The sequence below is a fragment of the Ambystoma mexicanum genome, chromosome 12 (assembly GCF_040938575.1).
Source record: "Ambystoma mexicanum isolate Mex_15411 chromosome 12, UKY_AmexF1_1, whole genome shotgun sequence".
NCBI lineage: Eukaryota > Metazoa > Chordata > Amphibia > Caudata > Ambystomatidae > Ambystoma > Ambystoma mexicanum.
Window position 1 is genome coordinate 400,839,225 of NC_090936.1, and position 21,208 is coordinate 400,860,432.

Sequence of the window (21,208 nt, forward strand, 5' to 3'; positions counted from 1 at the left end):
GCGTATTTCAAGTGTTCATCACAAAGTCGTTTGACTGCCAGAAAGGCTTTTCTTTTCTGCTGCACAGCAACCGAGAAAGCAGGGTATATGTGAATCCTGTTTGATCCCATCATTAGGTCTCCTTGGTCGCGGACCGCACGCAGAATGGCATTTCGATCCCGGGAATTGAGGATACGTGCAATGATTGGATGTGAGGGTGCAACAGGTTTGGGCTTTGAGCCAATGATATATGAGCACGTTCAACAGCAAATTGTGGTGATAGTGTAGTGTTACCCAAGAGTGGCAGCAGGATATTAGTGATCCATTGTTCCAGGGAGGATTCAGTGTTGCTCTCTGGGATTCCTATAATGCGAATATTGTTCAGGCGGTATAGAGATTCTAAATCATAATTTTTTCTCTCCATCTGGCGTACTTGCTTAGAAAGTGTAGTTCAGCTCAGAGGTTGGACATGTAGTCTTCCATCGTGCCCACTAGTGTCTCGGCTTCTTCTAGCTGATGGTCCGTTCTGTCTATGTGCGACTAATTGAGTCAATGGTGATAGTCATGTCATTTTGCTTGCTATGAACCTTAGCAAATCCCTCCTGCATGCACGTTATCATGTGCTGTGTTTGTGGGTTCGACAGAGGATGGTTTTTGCTCCATGGCGGCTGCTGCCTCTGCGGCTACCAATAGCTTAGGGGTGGCTTTAGTGCACTGACTCATGGAGCATTGTCTTGTACTCCCTTTTGTCATCCTCCCACGGTGAACCTGGGACTCTCGCCAGTGGATAGGTGGCCATTCAGGACAGCAAATGATTTGTAAGAATCAGTGTTTCCAATGTGTCCTCCAGGTGAAGGAAGTGTTGGAGCATAAATGCTCCGACCATCAGTTCCATGGTGACTCTCGCACTAGTTCTGGCATGCATTCAAAAGGTGCCCACCTAGGGCTCATGCAGTCCGTCTGGTAATAAATGGGGTGATACAGGCCTGTCCCAGCTCCTCAAGCAGTGCCGATGGTGCCCTCAGGGACACGGAGTGTCATCACAAGTCAGGCTGCAGATGTTGGCATTACTCACAATAGACACTGCAGTCTCGCATTAGGCGGGACTGTCTAGGTCAGGATGAGAGTTGCGTTAGAGGCCGGGCTTTACCCAGTGTTTCTAGCTGGTGACCAGGTCTGCCCCCATTGGGTGGGAGCACGGCTCAGGCCAGATGCTCCGACGGCAGAATTACTGTTTCAGGGAGTGGTTCTGGTCTCATAGGGGGGGCCCCCCCCCCGTGCCATGTGTATAGAGTGTTACGCCCTGTGCACCCCCTCTGCAGCAAGCAACAGTGCGCGCAGCGGGCTGTTGTGCCGGAGCGCCAATGTGTCCCGGGGATTTGGGGGGGGAAGCAGCTCCCCTCTGGTGTAGTTTGTGTCCCCCCCCCACGATGCAGCCCATTCTGGCTTGTTGATGTGACTTTGCCATGAAGTCGTGTAGGAATGTGGGTGGAGCAGTGCTCAGCACGCCCAGAGGTCTTCCCCACCGCGGGGCATGCATCCACCCGTGTTCGATCCCGACTGCCTCCGTTCAAAATCTCAATATGGCTAAAGTGTGGACCAGGGCGACCAGAAGGTGTTATGCAGCTGAGGTGGACACCCAGTGTGGTAGCTGAGAGCTGCCATTTTGTTTGCCGTACAACAGCGCCCCCGTCAACTCACTATGTTATATGATAAAACTGCGTCTTTATATAAAAGGTTCTACCAATATATACACAACCTCCAGTTCCATTCAAAGAATGGCAAATATCTACACTGTTATCGCACAATATGTAAATTCAGCAATAAATGCACCAACTGCAGACAATTTCAAAAAGGCATGTACATTAAGTGAGGTGTAAGCATAGATTAGAGAAGAAAGGCAGGTTAGTTAGTGGCAGAATGCTTTCTTTAGATTAGAGACACAATTCTGTGCTAGGATCCCCCAACCTGGGACACTTGAAATGGAAAAGTTGGTTTAACTTATGTGGTCTTTTACAACCAAGTCCAAAAATGTTCAATATTTCTCTTTCTTCTTAAAAGGTTCTACCACACTACAGTACCTGAAAGGCCACAGGAGAAAGATGCAAGATCAATCTGGGACCCCCGGATGACTGAGGCTAGAAGATGTTCTTCCTCGTCAGAGTCCCTTTGGTGCCTTGGCAGGCAAAGTGGCAGATTCTCAGTTTTGAGGGTGAACCCCCCCCCCCCCTTGCAAGGAGCCACTGGGATGCTGATTCAAAGAAGAAAACTTAACCAAAGTCTTCCGGAAGTGCTGCAGTTGGCTCTTTGCAGTGGGTGCTCTGTCAATTTCTATGATTGTAGAAGTCCTGGGAAGATTAAACTTGCGGTGGGCTACTTAAAGGCTTGGAAGATGAGAGCAAGACCCCTGGAGACTTTGGATGACTTCTGGCGGCAAAGGGTGTAAGGGGGAGGGGGATTAAGCAGTTTTCAGACTTGGTGCTGCAGCACAACGTCTGATGGTTTCTAGTGACCTGGACTCGACCACTGGAGTAGAATACGGACCCTCACCAAGTCTGGACCCACAGGACATCTTTGTTGGATCTATGTGGCGGAAAACCCACTGGTGGACCTTCCTCTGTACTCTGGGACCCTGGAGCTGCTTAAGGTATCGACTTCAGCTTCTGAACAAGTTGGGGGGAGTGCAGGGACCGTAGTTATATACATGTTCCCTATTCAGTCATGTTGAGCCAGGCTCCGTCAACCAATCGTGGAGCAGGGCATACATGCAGGTAGCCAATCGGGCTCACAGGCATTCAGGCAATTCATTCCACCCACTAGGCTACATTCATGTCAGTTTGTCGGGGCTGTCTCAGGCATTGTGTCACACAGAAACCAGACACCCATAACACAGAAGGAGTTCACTTCAAACTCCATTCACACAGGTCCTGCTCCAAGGGTGTACCCACAACACAGCCCCTGGGAAGGCTCCAGTGCATCTGCCAGGAGGCAGCCCTAGAGCCATACATGGTATTTCCACCCAACAGCCAGTCAGGCAGAAGGGACAGTCCGAGCAATAGAAACCAAGAGGCAATAGTGGCCATTTTGCCCTTCTTCAGGAATCCATCGATTCCTATGGCAGGGCTGGGTGTCCCAAATGTGGAGGACACTCAGCCACTGCCAAGTCAGCATGTAGCTGCCACCAGCCCATACCCTGCTCTGTAGGCAATACAGGTGCCCAAAAACACACAAGGCATACAAGAGTGTACCCCCTCCCTGTGGGTGCCATAAGGATATCACATGGGGGTTCACCAAAAGGAAACGGGAAGAGCTGCACTGCCAGAGGCCCAGGCTGGACCTCAAGGGCAGAAATAAAAATAAAAAAAAAAAAAACACAAGTGCATTAGGAGGCCCTGTCCCTCCATAAGGCGTTTCCAGCATTACAGCCACTTATTAAGAACAGGCCATGTGGGGCGCGGCCTGGTGCAGAGCGAAATGGCGGCCTAGGTACAGAGCTCTGCTCTACAGGATTAAGATATTATATATGAATGTTACAAAAGTCGGATTTTCTTACACCCCCCCCGTTCTCAGTCGGAACCTTAAATCCAAAAATCCACCGTATCTGGGGTTGCTCTGGATTTGCTGACATCCAGGAGAGCAGCGCACAAGGACGAAAAGCACAGAGCGTATCTGGATTTCCAGTCAGCTGTTCCAGGGAGACACGCGACATGCACACCGCTTTCTGGAGGAAACATTTTCATCACAACATGGCTCAGCCTGTAAAGAAGCCACACCACATTCATACACTTAAGGGTTTCAGGTACATCAATAGACCAATCATTTTATTGTTGGAAAATTGTGAAGATTACTCCGCCAATAATTACATAGCAATTGTGCTCTTCTAAGCTCCATAAACTCTAGAATACTGCTTGTAGCTCCAACTGCTAATTACCAATGAAAGGCTCTTTAATCTTAAGGGGCACCGAAATCCATATACTACATATCCAGTTCTAAATATGGCAACATCTAAGAAAGATGTGGCTAAAAAACAAACGGCTGCCACGTTAAAAAGGCCAAAAACAGACTCACCTATTCCCAATGAGGATAGTATGGACCCAGCCACGCTTGACAGAAATCAGAGCTTTAAAACCATTTATGGAGACTACAACAAACTACAATATTTAAACATGCTCAGCTTTTGATTCTAGGATCACAGAAGTGGAGCGCAGAGTGAGCAAAGCAGAAGACATGAACAAAGTTGCCAACCTAGAAAACTTGGTTAATACACTTAAAAAGCAATCAGAAAACCTGGAAAACAGAATCGCCCTTTGAATTGTGGGACTTCCTGATGGGACTGAAGGAGAGGACACTATTCTTTTCCTAACCTCCATTACTCTTCAGTACAACTCAGCATTCACAGAGCCCACAGGATTGGCCCGATGCAAGCTCAGGGGAATGCTACTAAGCAGTCAAGCACTAACCTATTTGCTCTTCTGGACTTTACATCTTGACTTTTTTCCATTATGAGTTGCACATGTATAAACAACTTGTCTGGAATGGGAATAATACCTTCTCAAGATGTTGTAAAGTACTGCCCCAAGAAGAAAACAGCTACTGTTGCTAAGGCCACCCTTGCAACAACTCCATGCTAGCTATGGAATGGTTCATCATGCATCCTTGAAAGTAACCCCAAGGGGCCACACAACCTCTTGATAATCACTGCGTACTGAGTCAATGTACCCAATCTCAAAGTTTAGATTAATTGGACACAGCTGCACCTTCGACTAATAATCCAACGTGAAGTCCCCTTAATAAGTCTTTATGACTATGTTGACAATGCGTGAGCGAGGCAGTGTACGGCCTGCGCTAGCTGGGCACTCCGTCTTCATTACCGTTTTTAGGTTAAACCATGGAAAGTTTTGGCGGTTTCCAGTTAGCCAATAGGACCCATCATATCAAGACTCAAGATTCACCCTCTCTCTCATGTTCATGTCTGTTTGTCATCCCTCTCTCCTCATGTATCTTTTTATCCGTATGTTCTTCCCCTAAGGATAACGACTAATTGACAATTTATTTTGAAATTCTTATACTCATTCTCCCATGGATCAATTTACTTTTTCTTTAAGGTTCATAATGTTTATTTATGAATGTCAAACATATCATCCTGGAATGTTAAGGTATCCATAATCCCATCAAAAGGCAAGGCAAACAATGTTATATCTCAGACATAAACCCTGCATTGCTTGCATACAATAAACACCTCACTGCATTTGAAGCTGCCAAACTTAAGAAACATTGGGAAGGAAAGGTTTACACAAGTGCGGCTCAAGACAAAATAATGGAGTGATTATTCTGGTTGATAAAAACACTTATTGCAAGATTCTCAGAATCTAAAGAATCAGGTAGATGGGTCCTTTTAAATATTGTTGTTCACTCTACTACTCCAAAGGTCTATGGCCCCAACACATCAGACCTAGGTTTTTGGAAACTTCAGGCACACTTGTGAAGAAGAATCCGAGCCAACTCAGTCCTGGACGACCCTCTAACCGAAAGTAGTACCAACAATATGGTCGCCCGTCATACGAATTTATGCCTATCTCCACTGCTCCAACTAAGGACAATTACCGCGAGCGGTAGCCAGCCAGTCGGTCATATGTTCCCACAGCAACACAAACCCTGCCAAGAATGGACGAAGAAACAAGACAGTTTGGGAAAACCGCATGGACCGACTTGACTAAAGGCACTCTATTAAAAGGCTAGTATGATGCAGGTCGTTAGACATCCCGATGACAAAGCTCCGTTAGACATGAAGCACATGCGCAATCTGCACACCTCACACACAAATCTACATGAAGAACATGGAGTTTGTGAGATGGAGTACTACATCTACATAGTAGCATGTTTGTTATTTTACCATTAGGCTCGCTATAGCACCACAGGAAGAAGAATTTGTATACGCTTGCTGATTTTCTATGCAGCTAGCCCCATGGAAGGACAGGAGCACCCAAGGGACCTGACCAACCATAAAGCTCTTACTAACATATGGACATCATGACGACTCCGTATTGAGAGCCAGAGTAGGCCTCAGGAGAAAAACAGGCCGTGCCGATCACAAAGAAACCCCAAACAGTAAGGTATAACAGTAAGCGGAATCACCTACAGCGTTGAGCACAGACGATCAAGGACATGTTGCAAAGCGACATTCCATATCCTGAGCCAAGGTAACGTAGGCAACAGCAAAGATTCCCTATGGAATATACACCATTTCAGGGCAATCGAGCCTGCGAGAGTGGTCTCTAACCACGTGACTTGGCCAAGTTGTGAACACGCCAAGACTGAGGCTGAGAATGAGCAGCAGCCCCACGGCTGAACAGCGATTTGCAAAATATTTGTTACCTTCCAGACACCATCCACAATGGGAATGGAGTGCTCTCATGGCATTAGTCTTCTTTACACTATTGTTATAAGCAGACAGTTGAAATTATTGAAACATAGGAGACATGCACTGAGAACAGGTGTCTCGCGGGCTGGGAACGACGTTTGTCCCAGGCTTGGGGGGCCGCAGCCGGACCAATCAGGACAATGGGTTTTGGGTTCAGATGGCGAGTGTTGCCCACCAATTACCAGGCTCTCACTAACACTTTTAGTGTAACAACTTCGTGGATGATCCAAGTATACCACCAGACAGACCTGTCCAATGGCAACCTTTTCTATAGGGTCCTACACTGGACCTACCAGTCAGCAGGCCTATCCCCCGGCCTGGATAGGTTTAGGAAAGAGTTAACTAGAAGAAGCTATCCTCACTCACTGCGCTCAACTCCTACTGGAAATATCAGCCACACATTGTAAAAACAAGGTAGCACTGGGTGAGTGCTTAGTTTATTCAGTGGTTGGTGTCCTGTTCAAAATACAATTGGAAACACATTGAAGGTAGAACATTTATTAGTCTGAATATTAAAAAATCAGGGTAGAACATGTACGAGTATAGATATTCGGGCAGTATCAAACCATTCATTTGTATCTCATGAAATTTGAACATATATAATTATTAACCACACCAACACGTATTTCAACCTTCCAAGTCCGTCCTCTGGGTGTAAGGAAACTTTGTACCAACAATTCCACTTTAAATTTCAAGTTGTATATGCATTAGACTTCGTGAAATTGTCTTTTGGAAAACAATCTCCGTCTAAGCTATAGTATTTGTAGTTTTTTTGGGGTTCGTGCTTGAATCAAAATATAGTAAGCTGTATTATTCCTTTTACTGGCTTGGTCAAAGACTGGCGCTTGTTAGCCGATACTTGCAGACCGAGATATTCATATTATAGCTGTATACATTATGGTTTGGAAAATAACACTGTTCCTCATTCTACTCACCTAGCAGATAGACTGAATTGCATTGTTGCGATTGTACAGATTCCTTTAGTTATTATCTCAATGGCGAACGCTGTTGGTCACCGCAGATGCAACCGGTATCTTCAGCAGATGAGTGGAGGAAAGAATCCCCTAAAAACCCTATGCTCCTGCACCAGCAATGCGGCCACAGTGGCACAGGCTTCTCAGGGAAACCCTCGGGGGGGGGGGGGGGGGGGGGGGGACCCTGGGCGTGAGCTCACAAAGTGCCGGATCCCTGGTTGATGAAAGGTCCTTCTTCCGGATGGATGCAGGCACTAGGTTTGATTAGATGGGAGTGGCTGCATGCAAAAGAATGAGAGTATTATATGGTAAGAGAAGAGAGCAAGGAGGAAAAAGAGTTGAATGGATTATCCTGAGAAAGTGTGTACCTATGAATGTTGCTTTAGGAATAGGAGAACTCCCTAAAGTGAGTAGGCTTGGAAGGATTGCTGCTAGTTCGTCTCCCTATGCGGAAGTAAAGCAACCATGAATATAATAAGTATATTGTGAAGGAGGGATAATTCAGTGAGAACAGCACCTACCCTGTGGCGTCTGCTAGTACTCTTCGTGAGGCTTGTTTGGATGGGGGAGGCTCGCCACATACCAGGAGTTAGATTCCCGAGTGTTGCATGTACGTGTTCCGCCGCGCAAGTCAGGGCGCACTGTAGAATTAGCAAAGTGCTGGGAGGAATTGGATGACCGTGCTCGTTTGTTCTCTGTAGGGTGTCTGGACAAAACAGGAAAGGTCAGGGTAGTTCCGCGCAGGGTTGCTATGGTAACCCAACTACACTTTCTACCTTCGGGGGGTGTCGCATGAGATTCTCCGGAAGGGGACGTCTGGCGATCGTATGCTTTGTGAAAGCATAAGATTGAATGGAAGGAAAGAAAGATTGATGCAGACATGCAGATAAAGGAAAGAAAGGATTCAGACTCATGGAGCATTTGCCATAGAAAGTAGCAATGCATTGATCTCCAGGTCTGATGGGCTGAAATGCATTCCCCTGGAAAGGAGGCTGAGCCAAGCACTCACCTGACACCTGCAAGGCTACAATACTGCTCCCTCCAGAAGGCGCCATATTGGGAGGACCATCAGAAATGCCTTCGCATGACAGTGAGAGATCTTTTTTGTGGCAAAGAAAAGATGAATCCGAAGAAACCCAAAAAAAAAATATAGAATATATATCTAATCCTTCCCAGGAAACCCAGGCTGTAATATACTCTAGTAGATTACAATTAAAAATTAAATATATTCCTATTCCAATATGTTAAAATTATTATAAAAATCATCAATTTTCCAACAAAATAGGTAAATCCCTAGCCTACCTCCAAATTAAAAAGGAAAGTAGTAGAATTACAGTGAAAGGATTTCAATGGTAAAAAGGAAATTTGAAGGCAAAGATTGCAAAGGTAGTCAGCAAGTTTCATCACCAACTATTCCACCAACGCCACCCCAAATAATCCGAACAGCTCTGACTTTCAATATCACTTGTACAATGTATCCCAATATCAACTTAGATACACTTAACTCACCAATAATGGAAAATGAAATATTCAAAGCTATACTTTACCTTAAAAAAGGTAAGGCGTCTGGACCAGACAGATTCTCCATTGATGTGTATGCCCATTTTAAATCAATACTTACTTCCAAATTACATGAAATGTATGCCCATTTTATTTCAAACTCAAAATAAGGCTCCTTTACAGAAGCCATGTTTTTGGCATTGCCGAAATCCAAAGAAGACCCTGAATTGCCACAAAGTTAGACCCATTGCCTTAACACTTACTGCAAAATGTATGCAAAAATTCTAGCACACAGACTAAACTAATAAAACAGTATTGGTTTGGCTACGTAAGGGGATGGCTTTCTTCATCTAATATTAGAATCATTCTAGATGACTTGAGTGTTGCTGTCCCTCAAGAGATCCCTAGCATCTGTTAACCTAGGTGCTAAAAAAGCTTTTGATAGAGTAGAGTGGGATTTTGTTTGATGCTGTGTGGTGGCATGGGTTTCTTGAAACCTTCCCATCTATGGTACGTATACTTCACTCCAATCCTAAAACCTCCATTTCATAAATAGCCAATTTGTCCCTTTTTCCGTTGGGAGAGGTACACGGCAAGGATGTCCTCTCACCTTTGTGATTTGTTTTAGCCCTTGAACCTTTTTTTAGAATCTATTAAAATGCATCCACACATCCCAGGAGTAACATTTGGTGATATACAAGTGACATTGGCTGCTTATGCAGATGACATTCTTCCATTTCTTAAAATCCCAAAATAATTTTAGAGAACTTACTTGAAATCATAACCCACTGCTCATTAGCATCTGGATATAAAATTCCCATGAACATTCACTGTACCAAATATGGAGTCCAAACATTTGGTATGAAATGGTGCCATAAGAAAATATATCTAGGTCTACAAATGGTCTCCTCGGTCAAAGATATCATTGAAGAAAACACCAATAATTTACCAACTAAAACATAAATCTCTTGAATTCATGGTCCCTGCTATACTTATCCTGATGGGGTTGTCTTCAATCCATTAAGATTATTTCCCCGATTATCCTATATACCTTATTCATGCTTTCCATCCCAATCCCAGGCACATTTTTTAAAGCTAGACTTATGTCTCACCAAATTTCTATGCAGAAAGTAAAAACAGGTTTTCCCTTGGTAAGCTAAACAGAAAGGTTGTGGGGAGGAGTGGGATTTCCCTCTTTTACCAAGTATCACTCACCATTCATTCTACAGCAATCACAGAACTGGTTTTGTCCAGTCAATCATTTTGATACTGTGACATGGGTTTGGTGTTGACAACTTCATGGTAAGGCCCTTCTACCCATCTGATTGCTATTCATTACAAATACATTTATCAAATGCACCAATGTTCAATTCACTGCTAAACTGATTTGAATATATCTTATCTCTACAAACCCCTCAGAGTTCACATCAATTTACCTGGTTAAACAATCATATCCGAATCAATAGTAAAGCTATTTATTGGAAAAGTTGGATATTAAAAAGGAATCAAATATGTACACTAACTTTCCAATCCGGGCATTCCACCGACAATGAATTCAGAGTGAAATTTGTCACACCAAGGTCCTTCATCCAATATTAATTGATGAATGCCATTGTTGATAATTTGCAACTCCTAATGGAATCCTCTGGACAAATTAACGCCGCTAGCCAATACCATATATACATTCAGTTTTCAGCCTGCCCTTTTTAAGAACTAGCTGGAAGAATCTCAGTGAACACAGAAAGAATGGCAACGTGACTGTTCATTAACCCTTGAATGATACCCGATGACAATTTTGGAACAAATAAAAGTCTCAGCTAATCTAACTCCACTATACTTTTTGCGAGACGATTACTCCAGCTATGCTTTATAAATGTAAGTTATCTGCAGACAAATGTTGGAATGGTCCGGATAGTAAAGATTGTTTAAACATACGTTTCACTGCAAATTCATTAGAAAATGGAGTGGTGTCCGCCGTCTCATTAAATGTATATGCAAGTTAAAGGAACCTTTTTACTTTAAAATCCTATATCTAGGAAGCACCCTATTTCAACATCACAGACTCCCATACTTAAGAATTTGAACTGTGGTTAAAATAAACTAATCAAATAAATACCACCAATTGGAAGGAATCTGTTTATTAACCATAAAACCTGGAACTCCATATGCAATATACACAAATTGGAGGCATGTATAGCCTTAACTCCAATATTACATCACAAGTGTGAATTGAAATTAAGGTTTAGATATTCTTTAAGTGTTCTGTTTTATTGAAATCTTAATATTTCAGCTCTGAAGATTACCCCAATCCCATCTTTATCTCCCCCCTCATGCCTCCCTCTCTACACTAGTTTGTACTGTGTTTCATGTTTACTTTCCCCTGTATATAGCTAGAAAAGGTTTCCGATAAGCGTAGTTTAATCCAATGTGTTAAGTTTGGGTTATTCAAGTTTTGCTACTGTTTATAAACAGTTTCTTCTTATCATTCATGTAGAAACTATGATGTACACAGATTGGTTTTTCATGCCATCAAAAATGTATGAAACAAAAATAAAACTCCCATTTGTGGCATTCCAAAGACAAGCCAATCGAAGCAGAGTCAATTGTTGTACGCAGTCCACCTAATCTTAACCCCCTAGTTAATAATGGTCTAGTTTTACCTAAAAAAAAAATACATTTTAGTCTTGCATTAAATCCAGATTCCTTCTGACAAGGTGAAAGATTGAAGATCAAAGAATATTTTCCATCCAGATGTGCAAAACAGATATGACTTCACTTGTAGTCTGAAAGTTTGATCGGTCACAGTCAGTGCATGGCATATTAAATTAAGTTTATTCCTCCCTTCGAGCCATGTTGGTCTGAGACAGTTTTCAAATATTTGCTGCATAGATTTTTTTTTTTTTTAGAGGGCTACAAAATGTCAGGAACAATGCGTCTAGAGGCAGCAGTATGGCTTTAACTTTTACATACAAACTAAAGTTTTAGCAACATAGACCGTAAATCTTCAAAAGAATTCAGATTGTTGCAAGCCAACTTCCACCACCATTTGCAGCTGTGCTCTTTTGTTCCCACGTCGAATGTGAAGGATATCCTCTCCATTAGGAGGTCCTGAAAACCTTGGTTCGATTAGCCCCACAAAGGTTTCTAAAATGGAGTTTCACGGATATAGAGCAGCAATCCATCCAGATTTCTATTTATATTTATTGAATTTAGATGGTGCTTTTGCCAAAGTGCAGAATTTAAAGAAGGATGCAGCTACTGTGAAGTGGGAAAGTTACCTGTCACAATGCCAAGACAAAAAATATGCAATACTTTCTATACAAATGTGTTATTAATCAAATCGGTCTGGCTGAAAATCACTAATGCAACCTATGTGCTCCTGAGTAAACTTGGGAATCCTATCTATTGACAGTTCCATTCGTGCTTACATTAAAATCTTGCCTCTTACTTTTGACAAGATCTCCAATTAATTTAGCAATGACAGAATATACAAAGTCCTTTCCAGCTTTTACTCGGCCACATCTTAAATAGTCTGCCTCAACTAAAATACGCAAGCTATTATTCAACTCCCAATCGGAAGGGGGGGAGGTTGGGGCATATTGCAACTGTGAAAGTTTCCGGGATCACCAGATGACCTGCCATTAAACCAAAAATATCAAATTAATCTGCTCCGACATGGTCTGATATTACATACCTTAATTCACTTTTAAGGTTATGTGCCCCATTTAAAAGTGGCAGCACAGTCTTCTGAAGAAAATAAAACTCCACCCCAGCGTTTAGCCCAATTTCCAACCAGTTTCATAATTGCCTGGTCCAGGCAAGCTTCTGTGAAGGCATGTTCTCCCACATGGAGGTTTGCGTTGGTCTATTCTGATGGGCAGGGAAAATACACTTGACAAAGTACTAAATGACCTGTGTGAAATATACTATATGGTATTCGCATACTTGATCGAAAGTCAAATTGACCTTTCCTATTTGACAATTTTCTTTTGATTTTTTTTGTTGAAAATCAGTCAAAATAAAATATGTGGTGTGGGGTTAGGAAATAGGTAAGGTGGGGGAAGTGACGGAGAGGTGGGGTGGTGGCGCTGTGGGGTCTCCCACAGAAATTTCAAAAAAAACAAATAGGTCAAATAGTAAAAGGTAAAAAAAATTTTGGTCAAGCAGACCTAAACCAACTGTAGCATGGCTCCATCTTGTACGATCTAGCTAGAAGCAGTGCTAGAAGGGGCGGGCTATAGTCCTGGGTATTTTGGTTGTAGCCCCGGAGAGAATCACAGGGATTACAACCAAAAAAGCTAGCTAGCCCACAGTCCCAAAATTAGCATAGCCCCGGATCTTTTCTAGACCTGGCAACACCCCTGGATCTAGCTGTGCCTTTTAACCTGGTAGACCAGGTTTTAGAAAATATTCGATCACCTGCATATCCAGGAAAGTACTGGATTGGGTCATCAAAATAATAAGACAGGCTATAATGTGTAGCACCAAGCACTTCCACATCTTGCCCAATCCCCTCGGTATCACATTGCCTCGGTCGCAATTCACACACAATACGTTTGGCTAACCTAGTTCATACTGTGATTGCGCTCCCATACATCTTGACTTGCATTATTATCCGTCCAGATGGAACTAGCAGTTCTGCCAAGATGTTTATATATTTTATTTAATGATTTCAAATACAATAAGAAAAACAGTTATGAGTAGTTTAACATAAAATGCTTTCCAACGCTCAAGAATAGGGAAACATGTCACAGCCAATAAAATACAACATATCAATAACACTCCCAGGCAATACAAATTCCTCCTCCCTATGTATAATCTCGACACCAAAAGAGCCTTTCAGGCCCAACACCCCATGTCCAGCTGCTCTCGCAAGAAGCTCACACCAATTGACAGCTGAAAATATAGCACCCTTCATTTGTGTGCCCGCCCTGCAGGCCCCGCTTTCCAAAAACGCGGAAACCTTAGCCAACACCTTTAAACAGAGCGTTGCCCAAGCTGTCAACGCCGTTGCTGCCCCCCTAGCCCTTAAAAAAGCAAAAAAAAAAAAAAAAAAACCACATTCCAACGCCTGATTCTCGAAAGAACTTCTTGACCAACGTTCTCAGAAGAGGCTTGCCTTCTATGCATGGAAATCCAACCCCTCTGAAGCCACTAGAAGCTCCTTCAAAGCCATTTCCATAGCTTACAAAGCCAACATCACGAGAGTGAAAGCTGTGTCCTACAAATTATTAATGACGTCAAATCAGGGTCCAAAGAAATCCTCCATCTTTGGACAGCTAGAAAAACCCTCCACGCCCCCCCCCCTCTCTCCTCAAGGATGAAAGTTTGTGCAACAGTATTCAGTCTGCCATGCTAAACAAGCTCAATTCTCTACAAACTAAAATCCTCGGCCATCAAAAAAAAAAAAAAAAAAAATTGCTGAACCTTCTCATAGAGCACCTTAACAAGAAAAAGCCTATGCCCACTAAAGCGAAGTAAGCCCCATCCTTTCACTTCACCTTCCCCATACATGTTTCCAACCTATTTGCCATAATCTTCGCCAGTATTTTCACATCCACATTTAGCAATGAGATGGCCTATAGTTGCTACAACATTTAAGATCCCTGCCCTCCTTTGGTATTAAGGTATCATTGCCTCCCACATTGATTGACATAAATCTCCTTGCACAAACACATTGAACAATTTACACAAAATGGGTGCCAAGTCGGTCTTAAATTTCCTATAAAACTCCACGGGTATGCCATCCATTCCTGGAGATTTACCAGTACAAAGTTGTTCAATTGCTAGCAAAACCTCATCCGTGTCAATCCCCATTTCCAGTTGATCTTTCTTCAGACGTCAACTTAGGGATGTCTAGTTGTAAAAAAAATAATTCAATTCCATCTCAGAAGGAAACACCTCAGTATATAATTTCTCAGAATTATTTGAAACTCGCACATATATCAACATTCTTCATTACCATATCCCCACGTTCATTTATAATACTTCAAACGATTTCTCCGCCATCCCGTTCAGCCTATTAGCAAGTAGTTTGCCACTCTTATCTCCACTTTCCCCAAATTTTTTTGTAAAAAAGGAAAAAAAAAGACCCTTCTCTGCCATCATGTCTGTCTTATTCACCAATAATTTTTGGGCTTGCAACATTTCCAACCCATCCTTGACCCTACCCGAGCATGCATATTTTTGTTGCAAACACGACAGCCTAGCCTCCATAGATTTCAATTCGCCTAAATGTTTATTTCTCAAATAAACAGTTTTACTTATAAATTCCCCCCTCATCACGGCCTTAAAACCATACCACCCCATTTTAAACTCTGCAGATCCTGCATTTTCTTCAAAATCTCTCTCCATGGAAGTTTGAATAACCTCCCCAACCCCCTCCTCATCCAAATCCCCCACCTCACAAAAGCAGGCACCTTCCTATCCATTATCACTCGCAAATCCACAGGAGCATGGTCCAAAGTCCCCCTCTCTAATACTCACATCAATTCCATCAACCTATCTGTGACCAACACATAATTATTGAAAAAGTATGTACAGGGGAATAAAATGTATACTCTCGAAGATGGATGAAACTCTCCATGCATCCACCAGATTGAATTCTGCAGAAAAAAAAAAAAAAACTCTGCATACACCAAAATTTGTGTACCTACACCGACTAGTCCGATCAATTCTATAATCTCCAACACTATTAAAATCACCTCCCAACAAAAATAGTCTCCCCCATGCATTTCATGAGGTAACCATGACATTACATCAAAGAAAGCTTTCCCTGACGAACACGGACCATAAACCCATCCCAGCGTCACAGTCTTTCCACTGGACAGCCACAAAAATCTGACCCTCTCCATCCATTACTACCTCGATGTTAAACCTGAACCCCTTTCTAAAAAGTATGCCGACTCTGACAGTTAGAGAGTTCTTTACGATAGCTAGAATTGAGTAAAAAGCGAATATCCTCATTCACCAAATGTTTCTTGTAAAAACACCATCTGCCTTCACCCTATGTAGCCTCGCCATAACCTTCCCACGTTTACACAGGCAATTCAAACCTTTAACATTCCAAGTGAATACTGTTAGTGTACTCATCGCAACATAATCAGCCAAATTGTTTCACACTTAATTACAACCAGAGCTAATGTTCCCTCTAACCATATTACTCACTGAACAGGAAAAACTGTCAAACATTGACCATACCAACCCTCCATCAAATTAAATCCAGGATCTGACATGAAAAATCAAGACAAAAAAACAGACAAACGCAACACCCTGACCTATTATAAACCATTGTACAATTTGAATGTATACTTCATACTCCATGTGAGTACGCCCTCCCATACATAGTGTGTTCAAACCCATCCCGTCCAGAATCCAAGGCCATAACATCTATAAATAAAAAAAACTCCCTATTGCAATTAAAGACCTTCAGTTAAACTATCACATAACTCAATGTAGCTTCATACCATTCCTCTCTGCAAAGATCACTCGCATATATACAAATTCATTCCTCATGCACTTACATCCTATGTAACCATAATGACCATTTCCGCCAACACAACTACTCTTAACATCCCCCTCCACCACTGCATCCAATTGAAGTACACCCAAACAACCACCCAACATATATACTGTCCAAATCTAAACATACTATACATCTATAAAGCACCTGCATACCTGATCAGTTCCTCAACTATTACCAATCAAACAGACACCCAAAGGGAACCACAATTCAGAACCAATAAATATTCACTCACAATATGAACCCAGAATGCCAACATATCCCACCCAAGCCCAGCAACTGCCACCATTCAAGTCTCAAATGCAGTCGCTAAACAAACCTCATACTTCAGCCCCCAAAAATGCAGGTTTTCACCACATTCATTCCACCCACAGAAAGGCAACATTCCCAAAACAAAGGAATGGTCTACCTAGCTGCAAAGAAACACCAAGGAACATGTCCTATTATCACTATACAATGATATATACCTTACCCCCCCAGACACTCCCATAAGTAAGCAACAGATGTAATTGTGTAATACCCATTAAACAATTGCCTGGACATAGAGCATTACTTGGTGTAATCCTAAAACTAAGCAAAACACCATTCACATATTTATACCCTATAACATAGTAGTGACCCATAATTCCCTCCACCCCAAGTTCATCAACCCCTCCCCCCCAATCCCCACCCATTGTGTACACCACATCCCCTTTGAATAGACTAATTGTGCATCAGCCACCCCAAAAAGCAAAGACAATGCAATCCCACTACATAGCAAGGAAAAATACATGAAATCTCTGCATAATATAGCCGCTGTTCAAGTAACTATAGAAGAATATTCAGTATTTCAACCTTCTCCCCCGCTGTAATTAAGATGTGCTCTGATGAACAAAAGCACAGCAGTATGTAAGCAACAGCAGCGAGTACATATGGGACGAAAGGAGTGGGTAATCAATCTCCAACAGTACTGGTTGAGTACATTCAATGCAGCCACCAATATATAAACATCACAGGGCAGAACCGGAACATCTGTTTAATTTGAAAGCGCCAGCAATATCAAGAGGAAAGCATCATATTGCAATACCCGCTGGGCCCCTTCAACTATGGGACTTCGACACTGGCACAGCTGTGACAACATGCTGATTGCTGAGTAGCTGTTCCACAGCACATCCCAGCAGCATCAGAACAAATGAATCACCCAGAAAAAGAAAAACGGACCACAAGTCATGAGAAACTGCCATAGTCACAAGCATCATCCCTCATGTTGACCAGCGCACTTTTCCTTATTAGACACAGATTGAACTGAGTTAGTGCCAGAAAGGAATGCAGTTAAAAAGGGAGGCTCCGTCATTCATCCGACGTACAAGCAACCATACGCAAACACAAGAATCTAAGGTGCGCAATCCGAAGTGTTAAGATAAGATGCATAGAAGCCATAACCAAGATATATTTCCTCTCCTGTTTTACTGTCTTCCGAAACTCGCTGCATGTACGTAATCCATATGGCCACAACCTTCCTGAGCCCTGGTTATTGCTTAAAGATGATGGAAAAGATGATGCAGCCAAAACATCCAACTGCACAATGAGGCCTCAGACGCCATGCAATCATAGTTTAGCAGCAGGACCCCAGTGAGAACAATCGCCTTACCGTTACATCCCAGTCACAGCCCAAGAAATCCAGGGTCAGTCCGCGCTTCCACTCCATATCGCGTCACATCATGTTTGTTACTGCATCCTCCAACACAGTGGTCCGGCTCTCCCCAGCCCCACCCCGCCAACAACTTCCTCATTCCATCATCACATATCACGTTAAATCCAGGTCCTTTCTTCCAACAATCCCGCTCCAGTGTAAACCGGTAGTAACAAACTTAAGTAAAAATAAAAAATAACAAAAAATACACTGATATTATTACTAACACCAATTAAAGAAAGTCAGAACCAGTAAATCAATATACTACAATCCACTCAGCTTCTCTTTTTCCCCCATTGGACCACTTCTCTGGATGTTTGAATCTTCCATGGGTTCCACATCTAAATCAGAAAGAAAGGCTTCTGCACTACGAGAGCCAGTAAATAAATAAGTTTGACCATTGGAGATCACCCTCAGTATTGCCGGAAAAACCATAAAATATTTCGAGTGCTTATTCCTTGCTTTCTCCTTTGCTACATTAAAGGACTTCCTTTTCTCCACAACATTTCTACTTAGGTCCCCAAAGATCATGATCTTTCCTCCCCAGTTTACGTCCTTCAATTCACAAGCTTTTCTCAGAATCAACTCACTGGGAATCTCAAGAATTTGATGAAGTGCCTTGGCCTCTGCCCAATAGCTGGTTTAGGTCCCAGGGACCTATGCGCCCTCAATCTCCAGACGGGTTTTTCGGGTCCAGCTTGAGCATCTTAATTAAAAGCACTCTCCAAAAATTCAGTGGCGCATCCTTTTGCAACATTTTCAGGATAACCTGCCACACGCACATTATTCCTCCTAGAGAAATGTTCTTGTTCAGAACACTTCAAGGCCAGCTTCTGTGTTTTCATTTGTAATGCTTTTATCTCCTCAGCCATCCTTCTGGTCTCTTCATCCACTGTGCTTAAATGAGTCTCCACGGAAGAAACTTTAGTATTCAGTTCACCACATCTTTCTTCTGAGGCAAACAGTTTGGCTTTAATCTCAGCAATGTCTGCAGTCATTTTGGTCAATTGCTCCAACACTTGGTCTTCTCCTTTCACCATCGTTTCCTTCTTCTCCCTTTTGCCTTTGAGGGCTGTGATGGTTCAGGAGTCTTCTCAGCCATGATATGCAATTAAATAGAGGGATGAGTACAGGGCTCAGGAGCTCAGCAGTTAAGCTGCCATCCCTGGAGCTGCATGCTCTAAATGTTTATATTTTAACAGTCCTTGTTCTAAACCAATCTCCACTGATAAACTTTGAATAAAAACTTCACAGAAGTAATCTACAAGCAGTGCTCGAAATGGATGGAAGCTATAGCGTGGATTTTTTTTTTCCACTTCAAAAACTATCCATCTTTCCCTTACATTTTGCCCATAGCACAGTTCCTGGCTAGGAATGCAAACCAACATCCTATAGATATCCTGGGGTACAAGCAGAGCTCTCTTGCATAAACATTTGATGGCCTGTTTGTGACATAAAACCCATTCCCAAGCCCACACGATGCAGCGTGATCAGCGTGGCTTGTCATTTAAACGTTAATAGATTGCTCCAGGCACATTGTGTATGTGTAATGGACAGGGGTCAAGTCCTAAACATTATAGTGGGGGACTCAAAAACAAATGCTATGGGATGCGACTTCACCAGAAAATAGCATATCAAGGTGAAATAAGCAAATTTCATTAAATTGGCTTTGCATAACCACCCAAATTGAACAGGACGTATGGCATTTGCCCTTCATAAAATCACCACAAAACCAAGACAGGTTATTTTCTTCGTGTTTTTGAAAACTTTAAACAGTGTGCATGTTTTAAACTCCAAGATTCAACACAAATGTCTTCCATGGGACTTGCAGTACCGAAATGGGACATTTCAGCCTAGGTTTGTTATCTTTCATCACATTATATAGTGCAGTGTTGAAGTGTCCGGCCTACAAGCCTGACGACTGCGGTTTGATCCAGGAGGTCGGCGTTAATTCATAAATGCAAAAAGGACATCCCGTTTCTCTTTCAGCTGGAGGGGACACTCTGAATAAAGTGGGTGGACGCCGTCCCCTCGCGTGTACCCTTGACTTGAGCCCTGGGTGGCTAGAGTTTGGAAATTCCCCCAAGATGTGGAAAAGGTGGATGATTGTGGCCCGCGGGCCCTCCCCTCTCTAAAGCCGCATGCTGTGGGATACAAGATGAAATGTACACCAATTTGTTTCTTACAGTGCTGATCACAGTAAAACAGTGTTGGGAGGGGCAGCAGGATGCCAGGTAGGGCTTTGCATCGGGGATGGGGAAAGTGGAAAGCACGCTGTGCGTGGTTTCACTACACTACTTATTTTGTAGTCTTTGACCACCAGCTACTGCACAGGCTTGCTTTTTCCCGCCGAGACCTCGGAGAGATGTTCAGCCTTTTTCCTGCTGATCCTCAAATCAGCATACTGCATACCCGTGTGACATCTTGATTTGAGTTTCTCAATGCTATGTATCGCAGCCGTGTGGTTGCAGTGATCCATAGACTACAGGGGTTGCAGAAGTGTGTAGCTCACCTTAGACCTTTGGGATCTCGCAATAGTGTGTCCCTGGCACTCAGACCTGCATTGGTGACCCATACAATCTAGAATTCAGCATAAAGCATAATTCCTAGTTCAGACAGCAGCCCAGTCTCGGAACGTGTTAACAAAAATTACAACGTTCATTTCATCACGTATAGTTTGATGTATAAAATGGAATTCCTGCCCTTCAATATACCACGTATATGGCAGGCGTTTCTTGTGCTAAGCAGCAAAACTCTTCGCTTCACTCCCAATAAAGCTAATTTAACAACTTTCTAGACACCACAGAATTAAAGACCTGGCATTTGCCTTCTGAATTCTGCTAGACTTTTTAGGAGAACAGGCCTGCTCATTCTGGGTGCCAAGATGCCTTTGGGATACTTTGTACACTTACAAACCTGCATGAATAGAAAAAGGCATAAACAGATTAAAGCTAATGAATTACAGCATACAAGAAGTCCTACACTTCCGCAGAACGACGAGGGCAATCATTTGACCTCAGCAGACAAAGTTGCAGCTTTCCAAAAGATTTCATGAGCATTTTAATGTGTTCAGCCATCTTATTTCAGATGCCTTCAAGCAACAAGGATGGCCTTTGGAATGAACTGCAATAACAGTATTT

The 21,208-nt window shown here is 42.8% G+C and overlaps 1 protein-coding gene across 1 annotated transcript in view; it reads right to left on the minus strand.

Moving 5' to 3' along the window:
- Window positions 1-21,208, minus strand: part of OVCH1 (ovochymase 1) — a 1,424,491-nt gene that overhangs the window by 1,313,522 nt on the left and 89,761 nt on the right. The gene's annotated exons all lie outside the window — the stretch shown is intronic.